The 12,509-nt window shown below is 41.4% G+C and overlaps 1 long non-coding RNA gene across 2 annotated transcripts in view; it reads right to left on the minus strand.

The window, feature by feature from the left end:
* Positions 1 to 2,642: 2,642 nt before the first annotated feature.
* The window catches only part of LOC135320841 (uncharacterized), a 57,236-nt gene continuing 47,369 nt past the window's right edge, over positions 2,643 to 12,509 (minus strand). Inside the window, exons 8-9 of one of the 2 annotated variants that reach the window (XR_010380186.1) lie at positions 4,517 to 4,751; positions 2,643 to 3,687 (exon numbers count right to left, since the gene is read on the minus strand). This is a non-coding gene — a long non-coding RNA (uncharacterized LOC135320841). The remainder of the gene's footprint in view (positions 3,688 to 4,516; positions 4,752 to 12,509) is intronic. The other variant, XR_010380188.1, reaches the window with a different exon arrangement.

Here is a 12,509-nt window from a genome sequence, read left to right on the forward strand (position 1 = left end):
AATTACGGATTTTAAATATTTTCCACCTTAAAATCCTTCCTGAAGGAGATGTGGTAACTGGAATCAAAAACAGTTACAGCACAGGGTTGTTTGTGATGGCCTTGGGGGCTTGGTAGAAAGGTTGGCAGAAAGGATTTCAGATTCTGATCAAATGAGTCCTCCTCTTGTAGCCCTGCTGACCGCCTCTCTCACGGCCTGCCCTACAAGTCTGACCAGTCCCTTCTGTGAATCCTACTGTATTGTGCACAAATTTTGTCCAATTGGTGTCATCCAGTAGGGACCTTAAGTGAGGCACCCAAGCTCCTGTGTTGGTTTCTTCCATCAGCCCTTACTTCCTTGGGAGCCAGGACTGTCTCATTGCCCCAAGGATCCCTAATGCCTAGTGAGATGCATGATAAAGCTGGTACTTAATGAGCACATGGGTCAAATGGAAAAACCTGATCAAAAAAAGGCCCTCATTTTTCAGACATGCCTACTTGAGCACATAGGGTAAAATGACATGTCTTCTTGGATTTGCTGTCAAATACTTCAACAAAGGACAAATAAAAGAACAAAGGTCTGAATAAAGGAAATATGGAAAAGTTTGTGAATTCCTTAATCTGGGTGATTGGCTTATTGTACTATACTTACTCATGTATACTTAAGTTAGTTTATAATTTTACTGTCATTAGCTGAATAGCAAGTATTAATACGTATTAATTTAAATCCTTAGAACTGAACAAACTTACCCCACACAAAATCCTTAATATCCTAGTAGTTTGTCTTTCAGAAATCTTTTCCCACAAAGACAGGAAAAAAGGGAAAGGCAGATCCGTGCAGTATTTCCACGTTGTCAAAAGACCAAAGGCCGATACAAAAGAAGAGATTGTAAAACATATAAAGAGGCTGAAATCAATGTCCGGAAAACCTAGCTAACAATCCTAAATGGCCCAAATTAACTAACCTCAGCACTGCTGCATCAAGAATGGGGCAAATAGCACCTAGTGGATTTTTTTTTAATAAATAAATAATAATCCAGTTCCTACCACAGGCAATTATGATAAGACTGAGTATAATTTCTAACACCAACTAGTGTACAAATCATAATTTCTACTTGATTCAAACTGCTTCTTCTATAAAATTTGAATCTTTTTATTCTTAAGACAGATTTGTGGCCTATGACCAAGTGATAAAATTTTCAACTGGCTTGTATTAAAAAAGGTTCACCATAGTGAGAGTTTATTACATCAAGTATTCCTTTATGGGAAACCCATGTGCCTTGTCACTCTCTTTCATAAGATTTCCTGTGGAAAATTCAATCCTTCATTCAGGAAAAGGCTGAGCAATATATCTCATGGGAAAACCTTCATAAACTGCAACACAAGAAAATGAAAATGACAGTGAGCAGCCCGTGAAGCCGGCAGACACGCAGCGCACGTCTGTGTTCCCGCCTCGAATTTCTGTAACCAGCAGGGAAAATGTGCATTTCAAGAAATAGACATAAACAATTTTCAGGACCTGAGCACACAATTTCCCTTTCAGGGTTTAGTGGGCTTCCATTTAATTCTATGAGAAATGTTTAAAACAACAGAACAACACCTGAGATAGGGTTTAAAGTAACTTTTATGTCTTAGTGAAAATAAAGCCAACTGATAGTTATCATTTTTACTTTATTTGATCTCACTCTCTTACTTTACCTCCCCAACCTCCTCCAGAAAATGATTGTGAACATCCCCTCCTGTGTCAGAAGGCTAAGTAGAAAGTACCAATCAAATGGAGGTGTGCTTTGTTGTTTTATTTTTCAAAACAAACAAGTTTCATTCATGTGATTTAATAATTTACATCAGAAACAAAGTCTACTCAATAAATGGTAGCCAACACATGTCATCATAGCTGCTCATAAGGTTTGGCCCCACGTTACACACATTTACATGGACATGTGACATGTGCTGTCATGGGAAATGGTGAGTGGGGACAGGGCCTCTGCTCTCACAGGGCACACAGCCTGGTGGGGGAGGTGGTGTTCAATCATTGCCCTTTTTTTTTAATATACTTACAAATTATGGGAAATGCTATTTAAAAAGAACAAAATGAGTCAATGAAAGTGAAAAATACAAGGACAGTATTTAGGCTGAGGGAAGACAGGGAACCTCTTTGAAGAGCTGACACTCCACTGAGACCCAAAGGACAACTCCGGTGCTGCAGGTGAAGGGCAGGGACACATTGATAAGGGGCTGATATCCAGAATATACCAAAATCTCTTTAAACTCAACAAGAAGGATGAACAACCTGATTAAAAAATGAGCAAAATTCCTGACACAGACCTCATCAAAGAAAAAATCTAGATGCCAAAGAAATCTATGGAAAGGTGCTCCACAGCATCTGTCATCAAGGGGATGCAGACTGAAACAACGAGGTACCACTGCACACCTGTCAGAACTGCCAAAACGCAGAACGCTGACAGCACCGAATGCTGGTGAGGATGTGGAGCATAAGGAATTCTCATGCATTGCTGGTGGGAATGTAAAATGGCCCAGATACTTTGGAAGACGGTCTGGCAATTTTTTACAAAACTAAACGTACTCCTAACACATGATCCGGCAACTGTGCTCCTTGGTGTTTACTCGACGAAATGGAAACTTATGTCCACACACAAAACTGCATACAGATGTTAATAGCAGCTTTATTCATAATCACCAGAACTCAGAAGCAACTAAGCTGTTCTTCAGTAGGTGAATGGATTAACTGTGGTCCAGCCAGAAAATGGACTATTATTTGGTGCTAAAATGAAATGAGTTATCAAGGCTTGGAAAGACATGGAGGAACCTTAAATGCATATTACTAAGTGAAAGAAGCCAATCTGGGAAGGTTCCGCAACTGTCTGATTCCAACTGTATGGTGTTCTGGGAAAGGGAAAACCACAGAGACTAAAAGATCAGTGGCTGTCAGAGGCTAGAGGGGAAGGAGCAATGAATGAGGTGCAGCACGGAGCATTTTAAGGTCACTAAGACAGACTACTCTGTATGATGCTGTGACGGTGGATACATGTCATTGCACATCTGTCCAAACCCACAGAGTGCACACCACCAAGTGTAAATCCTAGTGTCAAGTCTGGGCTCTGGGTGATGATGACGTGTCAGTGCAGGTTCACCCAGTGTCGCAAATGCATGCTCTGTTGAAGGCGTCAATAATGAGGAGGCTGTGGGGACAAACTGCAGTTCATACACTGAATCCAGCCCCAGACACCGCTGTTAATAAAGCTCTGTGGGTGTGTGGAATGTCCGGATGCTCTGGCGTCTGAACAGCAGAGCTGAGCAGCTGCACCAGAGATCAGGAGGTTTGCAGACCCTGAAATACTTACTCCCAAGCCCTTGACAGAAAAAGTCTGCTGAGCCCTATTCTAAACGAATCAGAATTCACCCTGATGAGACAGGACAGCAGGGCCCAAACCAGGCATGGTTAATGGGACTGAAGCAATGTTTTAGTTCCAACACCTTTGCTGAAGTCCTGCAGATCCAGCGACAGACTGTAGCCAGGAAGCGTCCGCAGAAGGAGTCGGTAGCAGGCCTTCGCGCCAGGCTCCGTAATGCCGGGGGCCACGCGCTGCAAGGGGGCCACCCTCTTGAAGAAGGCGGACTTGCGGTGGAAGCCGATCAACTCATAGAGCTCGGAGAGGATGCTGCACTGCTGAATTCTCTCCTAGGAATGCTGAAGCACAGGGAAAAAAGCAACAAGCATCTGAACGAAACATGTAATGGAAAAAAGACACGTAAAAAATTTTCCCTTAAAACAGAGACCCAACGATACAGGAAGGAAGAGGAAGGCTGACTTCATGCACTGATGGGACCGGATGCAGAAATGCAGGGAAGCAGCGCTGTGCAGATGCTCCAAACCCACTCTGGGCCCCACCTTTCCGCGTTCCGCCTCTCCTTTTACTAGAAAGGTCCGTATTCCCTGAAACAGAGGAATCTGCTACCTAAACATGGGACACAGAGAAGGGAAATAGGAAAAGGACGGGAAAGTAAAGGAACAACAATTCATCTAGACCCTAGGGTTTGGGCGGGACTTTCACCAAACACACAACCTCTCAAAGCACAGAGCACACAGTGAGAGGCTGACAGAGTGACTGCGACTTCTGCTCCTTAAACACCAGCTACCTGCCAGCACACGCTGTGCCCGTTACTGAATCATTACAATCATTTCAGAAACTATTACTACCCCGGCTCACAGGCAAGGAAATCTGAATCTCGGGGAGGATTTATTATCATCCTGGACAAATTCCCATGGCCCAGAAGTGTCAGAGCCTCCGGCAGACCCTGGACTAAAATGCTCCTCATCACCACGGGCCCTGAGCCCAGGCTGAGGCCACGTTAGGTCTGCACGGGCCCAGAGCATGAGTCTGTGGGACAGGGAGTGGTCCCATTTGAAGTGCCAGGCCAAGGCCCTCAGGAACATATGTAATGAAACCAAATACCCAAACTCATTTCCAACGCACTTCCCTGTCCGGTAGGACTGCTCGGCACATCTGGCTTATCACCTGTGCACAGGCTGTGCAAGGGGCCCAGACAGTGACGTGACGTCCCCATGGAAGTGGCTCAGAGACCGCTTCATCACAGGACAGACTCTCCCGGCTTCCAACGTTAACTCTCCATTCCATTTCCAACTGGAAAGTAAGTTTAGACTTGTTTTCCTCTCCAGAAACAAAGACAGTGGTAACATCAGCGGGAAACTCAAGACTGAGGAAGAGTCTCCTGGACATTTGGAAGGATAGGCTGGGGAGGGAACAGAGATAGGGATCAGAAAGACCCGTGTTCCAGTCCAAAGTCTGCACATCACTCGCTTTGACAGTTTCCTTATTAATACAGGTGATAAAATCTAATTATGATTGTTTTGAAAACTAAAAGAAATAACGTATGCCACTAGCATAGGTGTAAAATCCTCCATGAGTGTTCCAGAAATGGACGTGACCATGGTTAGATACTGTCTGCCAAGTCTTGTGTGCTAAGCTCACATCAGCCAGCCAGAGATGTGCCAGAGAATGCCTCAACAGCCAGCAGCCTTCTACAACTTGGAAACTCACAGTGTCCGAAGAACAGGCAGTGGTGGATGCTTTGGGACACTGCGGAGGTAGCACTCCAGTGATGACTTTAAAAAGCTGGGGAGAATTTAGGGGACCATACAGTTCAAATACAGTAAACTCATTCCATGTCTACAAATATTCATCTGTAGCCATGATGATTCAGAGAGGAAATACATATTCAAACGTACATCATTTTCCCACATAAGTGCATCAATACAATTTGGAAAGAATGTAACTTTCTTCTCTAGATCACACAGTGGGGATTACAAGGTTTGTACTGACAGCACTACGTGTAAATCATATGCAAACGTAACTGGGTCCATTATCAGTCATCATCATTTGAAGGGAAGGATGGAAAAGAACAAAGCCAAGCTAATACGCTCCGGTATTTTGTTGGGTTACTATGTCACAGAGGAGACGGACAGGTCATCAAGGAACCACTCTGCCGTGATCACGGAGCCAGGGAACGGGATGGGCGGCAAGATGTATGGCGCAGCCGTAGCTGTGCCCGCCCTTCTAGGCAGGTACCCAGTCACTTTGACAAGATGTCAAAAGTGTATGCCCACGTCCTCATCACCTGTCATGCATTAAAGAGAAATGGAAACCTATAAACGGCCAATAACCTCGGTGGGTACACCGTCCAAAGAGCAACGTCACAGTTTGACAACTGGCCATCCCGGTTCCCTGGGCTTCATTCTTGGAGAACCTTAAAAACCACTCCTCTGTCCTCAAGAAGTGCTGCCTACTTGTCCTATCTTTGGCTCAGGGATACAGCACGTTCACGTGGACTTTAATGTCTGCACAGATTTGACTGTCTTTCTCCAGGTTCACTTGTCCATTCTGAAGAGGCCTGAGTTAAGTCCAAACTCCATAAGATCAATTCCCTCCAGTGACAACTCAACGAGCCTGCAATTACAAACCAACTGAACAGGACTGTCCTCAGCTAAAAATGTCACCCGCCCTTCACTGCTTTCTTAATCTCCTCTCCTGGCTAATTGCAACAGACTAAAACCACCCTCCACCAAGTTCCCTAACTATGTCAAATAGAAAGTAAGGTCCATAAAAGAGGTGACAACTCCATAGTCACCTCTGAATTCCTAGCATATGTTAATGTCAATAAGTAGAACTATGATTATGGCTTCTTTCCTTTAAAACCTTTCTGGTTATTTAAATGAGACCATGGAAGGGAGGAGTTTGGGTTCAGTATCTTGATCCAGTAGACTCTGGAGACATTTTTCGGAATGGCTGTCCACTGATTCATTCAAAACACAACTTCTCTTTCCGGGAGGAGCTGTGATTTTCTGCCAGGAGCTTGTTGTCACTCTCATGCCAGAACAGATTTAAACTAAATACATACATTGGATATGTTATTTTTCCCCGCTTCCAAAAAATTTAACTTTCCTTACTTCCTTGCCTTGAGGAATGCTTTTTTACTTTTCATTCTAATTCACCCTTTTATAAAGCAGGATTCTCAGGATGTGCTTGGCCTTACATAAGAACAGCCATCCAACTCCCAGTGTGAGAGGCCTTGGGCTCATCTCCTGACCTCCTGTCAAGGCAACTGAAACTCAGTTCAGGAGCCAACTGGCCCCCCAGGGCTTCTAAGGCTCGCGTATCTCCCAGAATCCCTGCTTTCTGGTTTGACATGTCTTCTGAGGATTTCCCCTCACTTACTTCACAATTAGCTGTGCAGCTTGAAAGATGAGGAAGGAAGGTCTTATTTCTTAATCAGCATTTTAAGGAACTTATGTAATGAAGGTTTTCAAGACTTTCTAGAACCCTCCATTGCCAAGGCAGAAAACACAATAGATATTTTCTAAATTTAGCTATCATGTGCATTTTTTCTTTGCTTTTGTTTTCTTAACTGCTAACAGACATTTTTTAATTAAAAAATAAAATAAGGCCCCAAATAGGATAGAACATTGAAGAGGAAACAAAATTAAAGGGCAAAGACAGAAAAATGATAAGTACTCTACAAAGTTAATAGAAAACATACACTATGGATCAGATCAGCAATTCTCAGTAACAACTAATTGAAAACTGACTATGAGGTAAAATGTCTCTCCTGTCAGGAGACGGCCAACAGAAAGCAGAATTAAATCAACAAACTAAAATTCTAAGTCTGGCGAAGTAGAGAAGTCTACCAGCTAAATGTGTTTTCTTCTGGAAGAGAGGGAGACTCATAAGATCTTTTCTGTGGAGCCTGAGCCCAGGTGAGGATGGTGAAGTGAGCTCTGTAAGTACCCAATTAGCAAAGTGAGTGATGAATAAAGAGACGTGAGCTTTGATGACAGAGATGATACTACTATTCACTTGTCCTTTAAGTATGTCTTCACATTCAATGATCAATACCTCGGTGTCCTCAGGGATTGAGATTATAGGAAAATGCACAGCCCGGGCCTAGACCTCCTCTGTGATTGTGGCACTGCACTTAGATGTTTCAAGGGCACCTCCAACTCCACCTGCAAAGAGCTGACTTCATGGTGCTCCTCCCATGGCCGTCCTGCCCAGGGCCCCTTGTCGGGGTCAAGGTCTGTCTGCCTCTCCCAGCTCAGTCCCATCACTCACAGATGTGACTGGACCCCTCCTTCAGGGCCCAATTTCCTCAGTCAACGAGTCCCACCACCCACACCTCACCTACCAGGTTCTCACTGGCACTCCCTCAGCACTGACTCTGTGCTGGGGACCACACTGCACACTATGAACACGTTATCTCACTGGATCTCCACAGCAGTCCTGGGAAGTCGGTATATCACTGTTTCAATTAATAAGATAAACTGTTTCACTTCCTTGAGTGTGTCATCCAAAGTGACACGGCTACTGAGACACAAACATGGTACTGAAAATCACTTGAAAATTGAACACTGCTACACCTCAAAAACACCCTACTCTGACTTATCACATCACCTCCTGCCGAGCCTTCTAATTGTTTCTAAGCATTCTACAAGACAAAAGTGATTTACGAGAGCACCCTTCTCCCCTACTTAAAATCTGACAATGACGTTCCACTTCCCTTAGGAGAAAGCCCCACCGGGCCTGAGCAAAGCCCAACAGCCCGGCATCCGCGTTCCCTGCGCGGCCGCGCCGCCTCACCCACCACGCAGTGCTACACGTGCCGTGTCCAGGACAGGGATGCTGACTCCCTACAACCCGGGGATCGTCTCAATCGAACAATGATCACCCTCTTCAGTGGTCACCCTATTCATTGCTGACTCTCAGAAAAATATTTTCTCAGTGTGAATCAATATCTTTTTCCTTACAACTTCCCATCATTGATAATGAGCTCCCCCCAAAAGAGAGAAGACCTAATCCTCAGTCTCCTTATCTGCAATGTATGAATAACAAGGAAATATGAGAGGTTTTAAGCGAAATAATATTGATATGAAGCTGAGGGACAATTCCCAACATACAGTAAGCACTCAATATGTGCTTACTTAATATTAATAAAATATATTCCATTCCAGCAACCTTAAATCAATGTTTTATGGCTTTGTCCAAAAGACTACTGACAAACTATTGGACGAACCCCTTTGAGCAGATCCGCCCAAGCGTACTGGGATAGGTAAGCCTTGACTCCAGTTACAGCTGCAGCCAACCAGCACTACGGGGCAGGGGCAGTTTGCTCAAACTCTTACATGTTGTTTGAGCATTTAGTTGTAGTTATTGAATAAAGACAGGTATTATATAGTCAAAGCTCCTGAAACATAAATCTTCAAAGATTGATTCAAATTAGGTTTCAAGTACAACACTCTCACTAGAAATTATTTGAAAATTATTGTCTTAGCTCCTCTGCACATCAAAAGGTCATGTTCTTAATGTATCTGACTATATACACTGAGAGGATTGTTTAAAAGAAATTAAGATGAAGCCATAGTGAATAAGCTTTCATTATAATCTGCACAAAGCCCCACCCAAGGGTCTCACTTCTCACTTCCACATAGGAGTTCAGGTAGCTTAACCTGGGTCTTGGTTTCTTATGACACGGGGGTGGGAAGAATTGTGGATAGATTTATGTAGCAAATATAAATCTAGGGTATTTGCTGTGTAGGAATCCTAGAAATAAATAAATTGATATATAGTCCCACCCTTAGGAAGCTCAGCCTTTCAAATTACAACAGCATAAAAAATGAAATGAGAGATACATTTAAGAAAATTTTACAAGATTTTCACATTGAAAATTTTGAAGTATCACCAAAAAAATAATTAAAAGATCTACATATATGGAAGGCATCCCATGTTCATGGAATGGTAGACAATATTGTTAAAAATGTTAAGACTCCCGAAAGTGATCTACAAATTAAATGGAGTCCCTATCAAAATTCCAGCTGACTTCTTTGCAAAAATTGAAAAACTGATGCCAAAATTCATATGGAAGTGCAAGGGGCCCAGGTCAGCCAAAACAATCTTGAAAAAGAAGAGCAAATTTGGAGGACTCACTCAAAGGTTACTACAAATCTATAGTACTAAAGTCATTATGGTACTGGCATAAGTTTGAATGCAAAAATCTATGAGACACAATAAAAAATCCAGGGGGGAAACTTACATTTACAGTCGTTTTTCCAGAAATGTGCCAACAACACTCCATTGAAAGAATAGTCTATTCAACAAATGGTGCAGAGACACCTGGGTATCTGAAGGCAAAAGAATGATTCTGGAATCTGGACCCCCGTATTTTATATAACAAATAAAATATTAATTCAAAATGGATCACAGACAGAAACGTAAAAACTAAATGTATAAATTTTCTAAAAGAAGACATAGTTTAAATCTTTGTGGTCCTAGGATAGGCTATGGCTCCCTAGATACAATACCAAGAGCACAAGTGAAAAACAAGAAAGATAAGATGGACTTCATCAAAATTAAAACCATTTGTTACAAAGGACATCATCAAGAAAGTGAAATGAAAGGGGAAGGGGGTAGCTCAAGTGATAGAGTGCGTGCTTAGCAAGAAAAATAAAATGAATAAATCTAATTACCTCCCCTAGAAAGAAATTGTTTTAATGTTTAAAAAAAGTAAAGTGAAACGACAATCTGCTGAATAGGAGAAAAATTTTGCAGAGCATATATCTAATAAGAGACTAGTATCCAGGATATAAAACAAATGCTTACAACTGACCAATACAAAAAAAATCGACCCAATTTTTAAATATGCCAAGTATTTAAATAGATACACAATTGGCCAATAAGCATATGAAAAGATGCTCAGCATCACTTGCGAAATCAAAATCAAAATGATATCTGATTTTACACTCACTAGGATGGTTATAATCAAAACATGGACAATAACAAGTGTCGGTCAGGAGGCAGAGAAATGGGAACCCTCAATATGCAGCCGTTGGAAAGGAGCAATGGTGCAGCTTCTTTGGAAAAGCCTGGTGTTTCCTCAAAAGGTTAGAAATATATGGCTCAGCAATTCCACTCCTACATATAGAGTCATCCCTCAGTATCCTCGGGGGGTTCGTTTCAGGAACCCCCCACCCTGGATACCATAATCCAAGGATGTTCGAGTCCCTTTACAACCAGCCATCTGGATCCATGAAGTGGAAACTACAGATATGGCGGGCCAACTGTACAGCCAACAGAATGAAAATATATTCTCACAAAAACTTACACATCAATATTCATGGCAGTATCATTCAGAGTAGCCAAAGGTTACAAACAATATCCATCCATCAATGAATGGGTAAACAAAATTACCAAGAATAGGCCCACAAATTTTTGGTCATTGAATCTTTGACAAAGGAGGTGAGAACATACAATGGAGTAAAGACAGCCTCTTCAGCAAATGATGTAGGGAAAACTGGACAGCTGCATGTAAATGAATGAAGTTAGACTACTCCCTCACAGCATACACAAAAATGAATTCAAAATGGCTTAAAGACTTAAACATGTAGTCAAGACACTATGAACCTCTTAGAAGAAAACATAGGCAAAACATCTGACATACATCTCAACAATGTTTTCCTAGAGCAGTCTACTTAAGCAATAGAAATACAAGCAAAAATATACAAGTGGGATTTAATTAAACTTGCAAGCTTTAGCACAGTAAAGGAAACAATAAGCAAAACAAAAAGACAATCTATGGAATGGGAGAAAATAGTTGCAATAAATGAGACTGACAAGGGCTTAATTCCCAGAATATGTAAACAGCTTTTACACTTCATAAGAAAGAAAAACAAACAATTCAATTCAAAAATGGTCAGAAGTCCTAAAGAAACATTTCTTCAATGAAGACATACAATTGACCAAGAGGCACATGAAAAAATGCTCAATATCATTATCAGAGAAATGCAAATCAAAACTGCAATCAAGTATCAACTCTCACTAGTCAGAATAGCCATCATTCAGAAGTTCACAGACAGTAAATGCTGGAGAGGCTGCGGGGAATTGGGAACCCTCCTACACTGTGGTGGGAATGAAGTTTGGTGGAGCCATTGTGGAAAACAGTATAGAGGTTCCTCAAAAGACTAAAAATTGACCTCTCATATGACCCAGCAATCTCACTCCTGGGCGTATATCCAGAAGGATCCGTAATTCAAAAAGACACCTACACCCCAACTTTCAGAGCAGCACTATTTACAATAGCAAGACATGGAAACAACCTAAATGTCCACTGACAGATGACTGGATAAAGAGTTTGTAGTGTATTTGTACAATAGATTACTATTCACCCATAAAAAAATAATAAAATAATGCCATTTGCAGCAACATGAATGGACCTGGAGAATGTCATTCTAAGTGAAGTAAGCCCGAAAGAGAAAGAAAAATACCATATGAGATCGCTCACATGTGGAATCTAAAACAAACAAACAAACAAAAAACAAAAAACAAAAAATAAAGCAAAGAAACAAAAAGATAAACTTATCTACAGAACAGAAACAGACACAGAGACATAGAAACCAAACTATGGTTACCAGAGAGGAGAGGGTGTGGGAAGGAATATATTGGGAGTTCAAGATTTGCAGATACAGAGTATGTATAGAATAAACAGCAAGTTTATACTGTATAGCACAGGAGAATATATTTATTATCTTATAGTAACTTATGTTTAAAAAGAATATGAAATTGAATACAGGTATGTTCTTCTTTAACTGAAGTGTTGTGCTGTACAAAAGAAACTGACACATTATAAACTGACTAGACTTCAATGAAAATGTTTTTAAATAGACCAAAAACGAAAAAAAAGAAAAAGAATATTATCAAACTAAAAGAATAAAGTACTGATTCAGGCTACAACATGGATGAACCTTCAAACTTTATGCTAAAATAAGCCAGACACAAAAGGCCAAATAGTGCCCTTTAAGGTGAACTGTATCTGAGTGTTTATTGTACTATTCCTGTAAATTTTCCGGAGGTTTGAAGTCTATCAATATCAAAGAAAAGTTTTATTCATTAAAATCATAAAACGCTTCCTCACAGGAGGGCTTTAATTATTAAACGCAAAAATGCA

This window comes from Camelus dromedarius, unplaced genomic scaffold, assembly GCF_036321535.1.
Source record: "Camelus dromedarius isolate mCamDro1 unplaced genomic scaffold, mCamDro1.pat HAP1_SCAFFOLD_185, whole genome shotgun sequence".
Classification (NCBI taxonomy): domain Eukaryota; kingdom Metazoa; phylum Chordata; class Mammalia; order Artiodactyla; family Camelidae; genus Camelus; species Camelus dromedarius.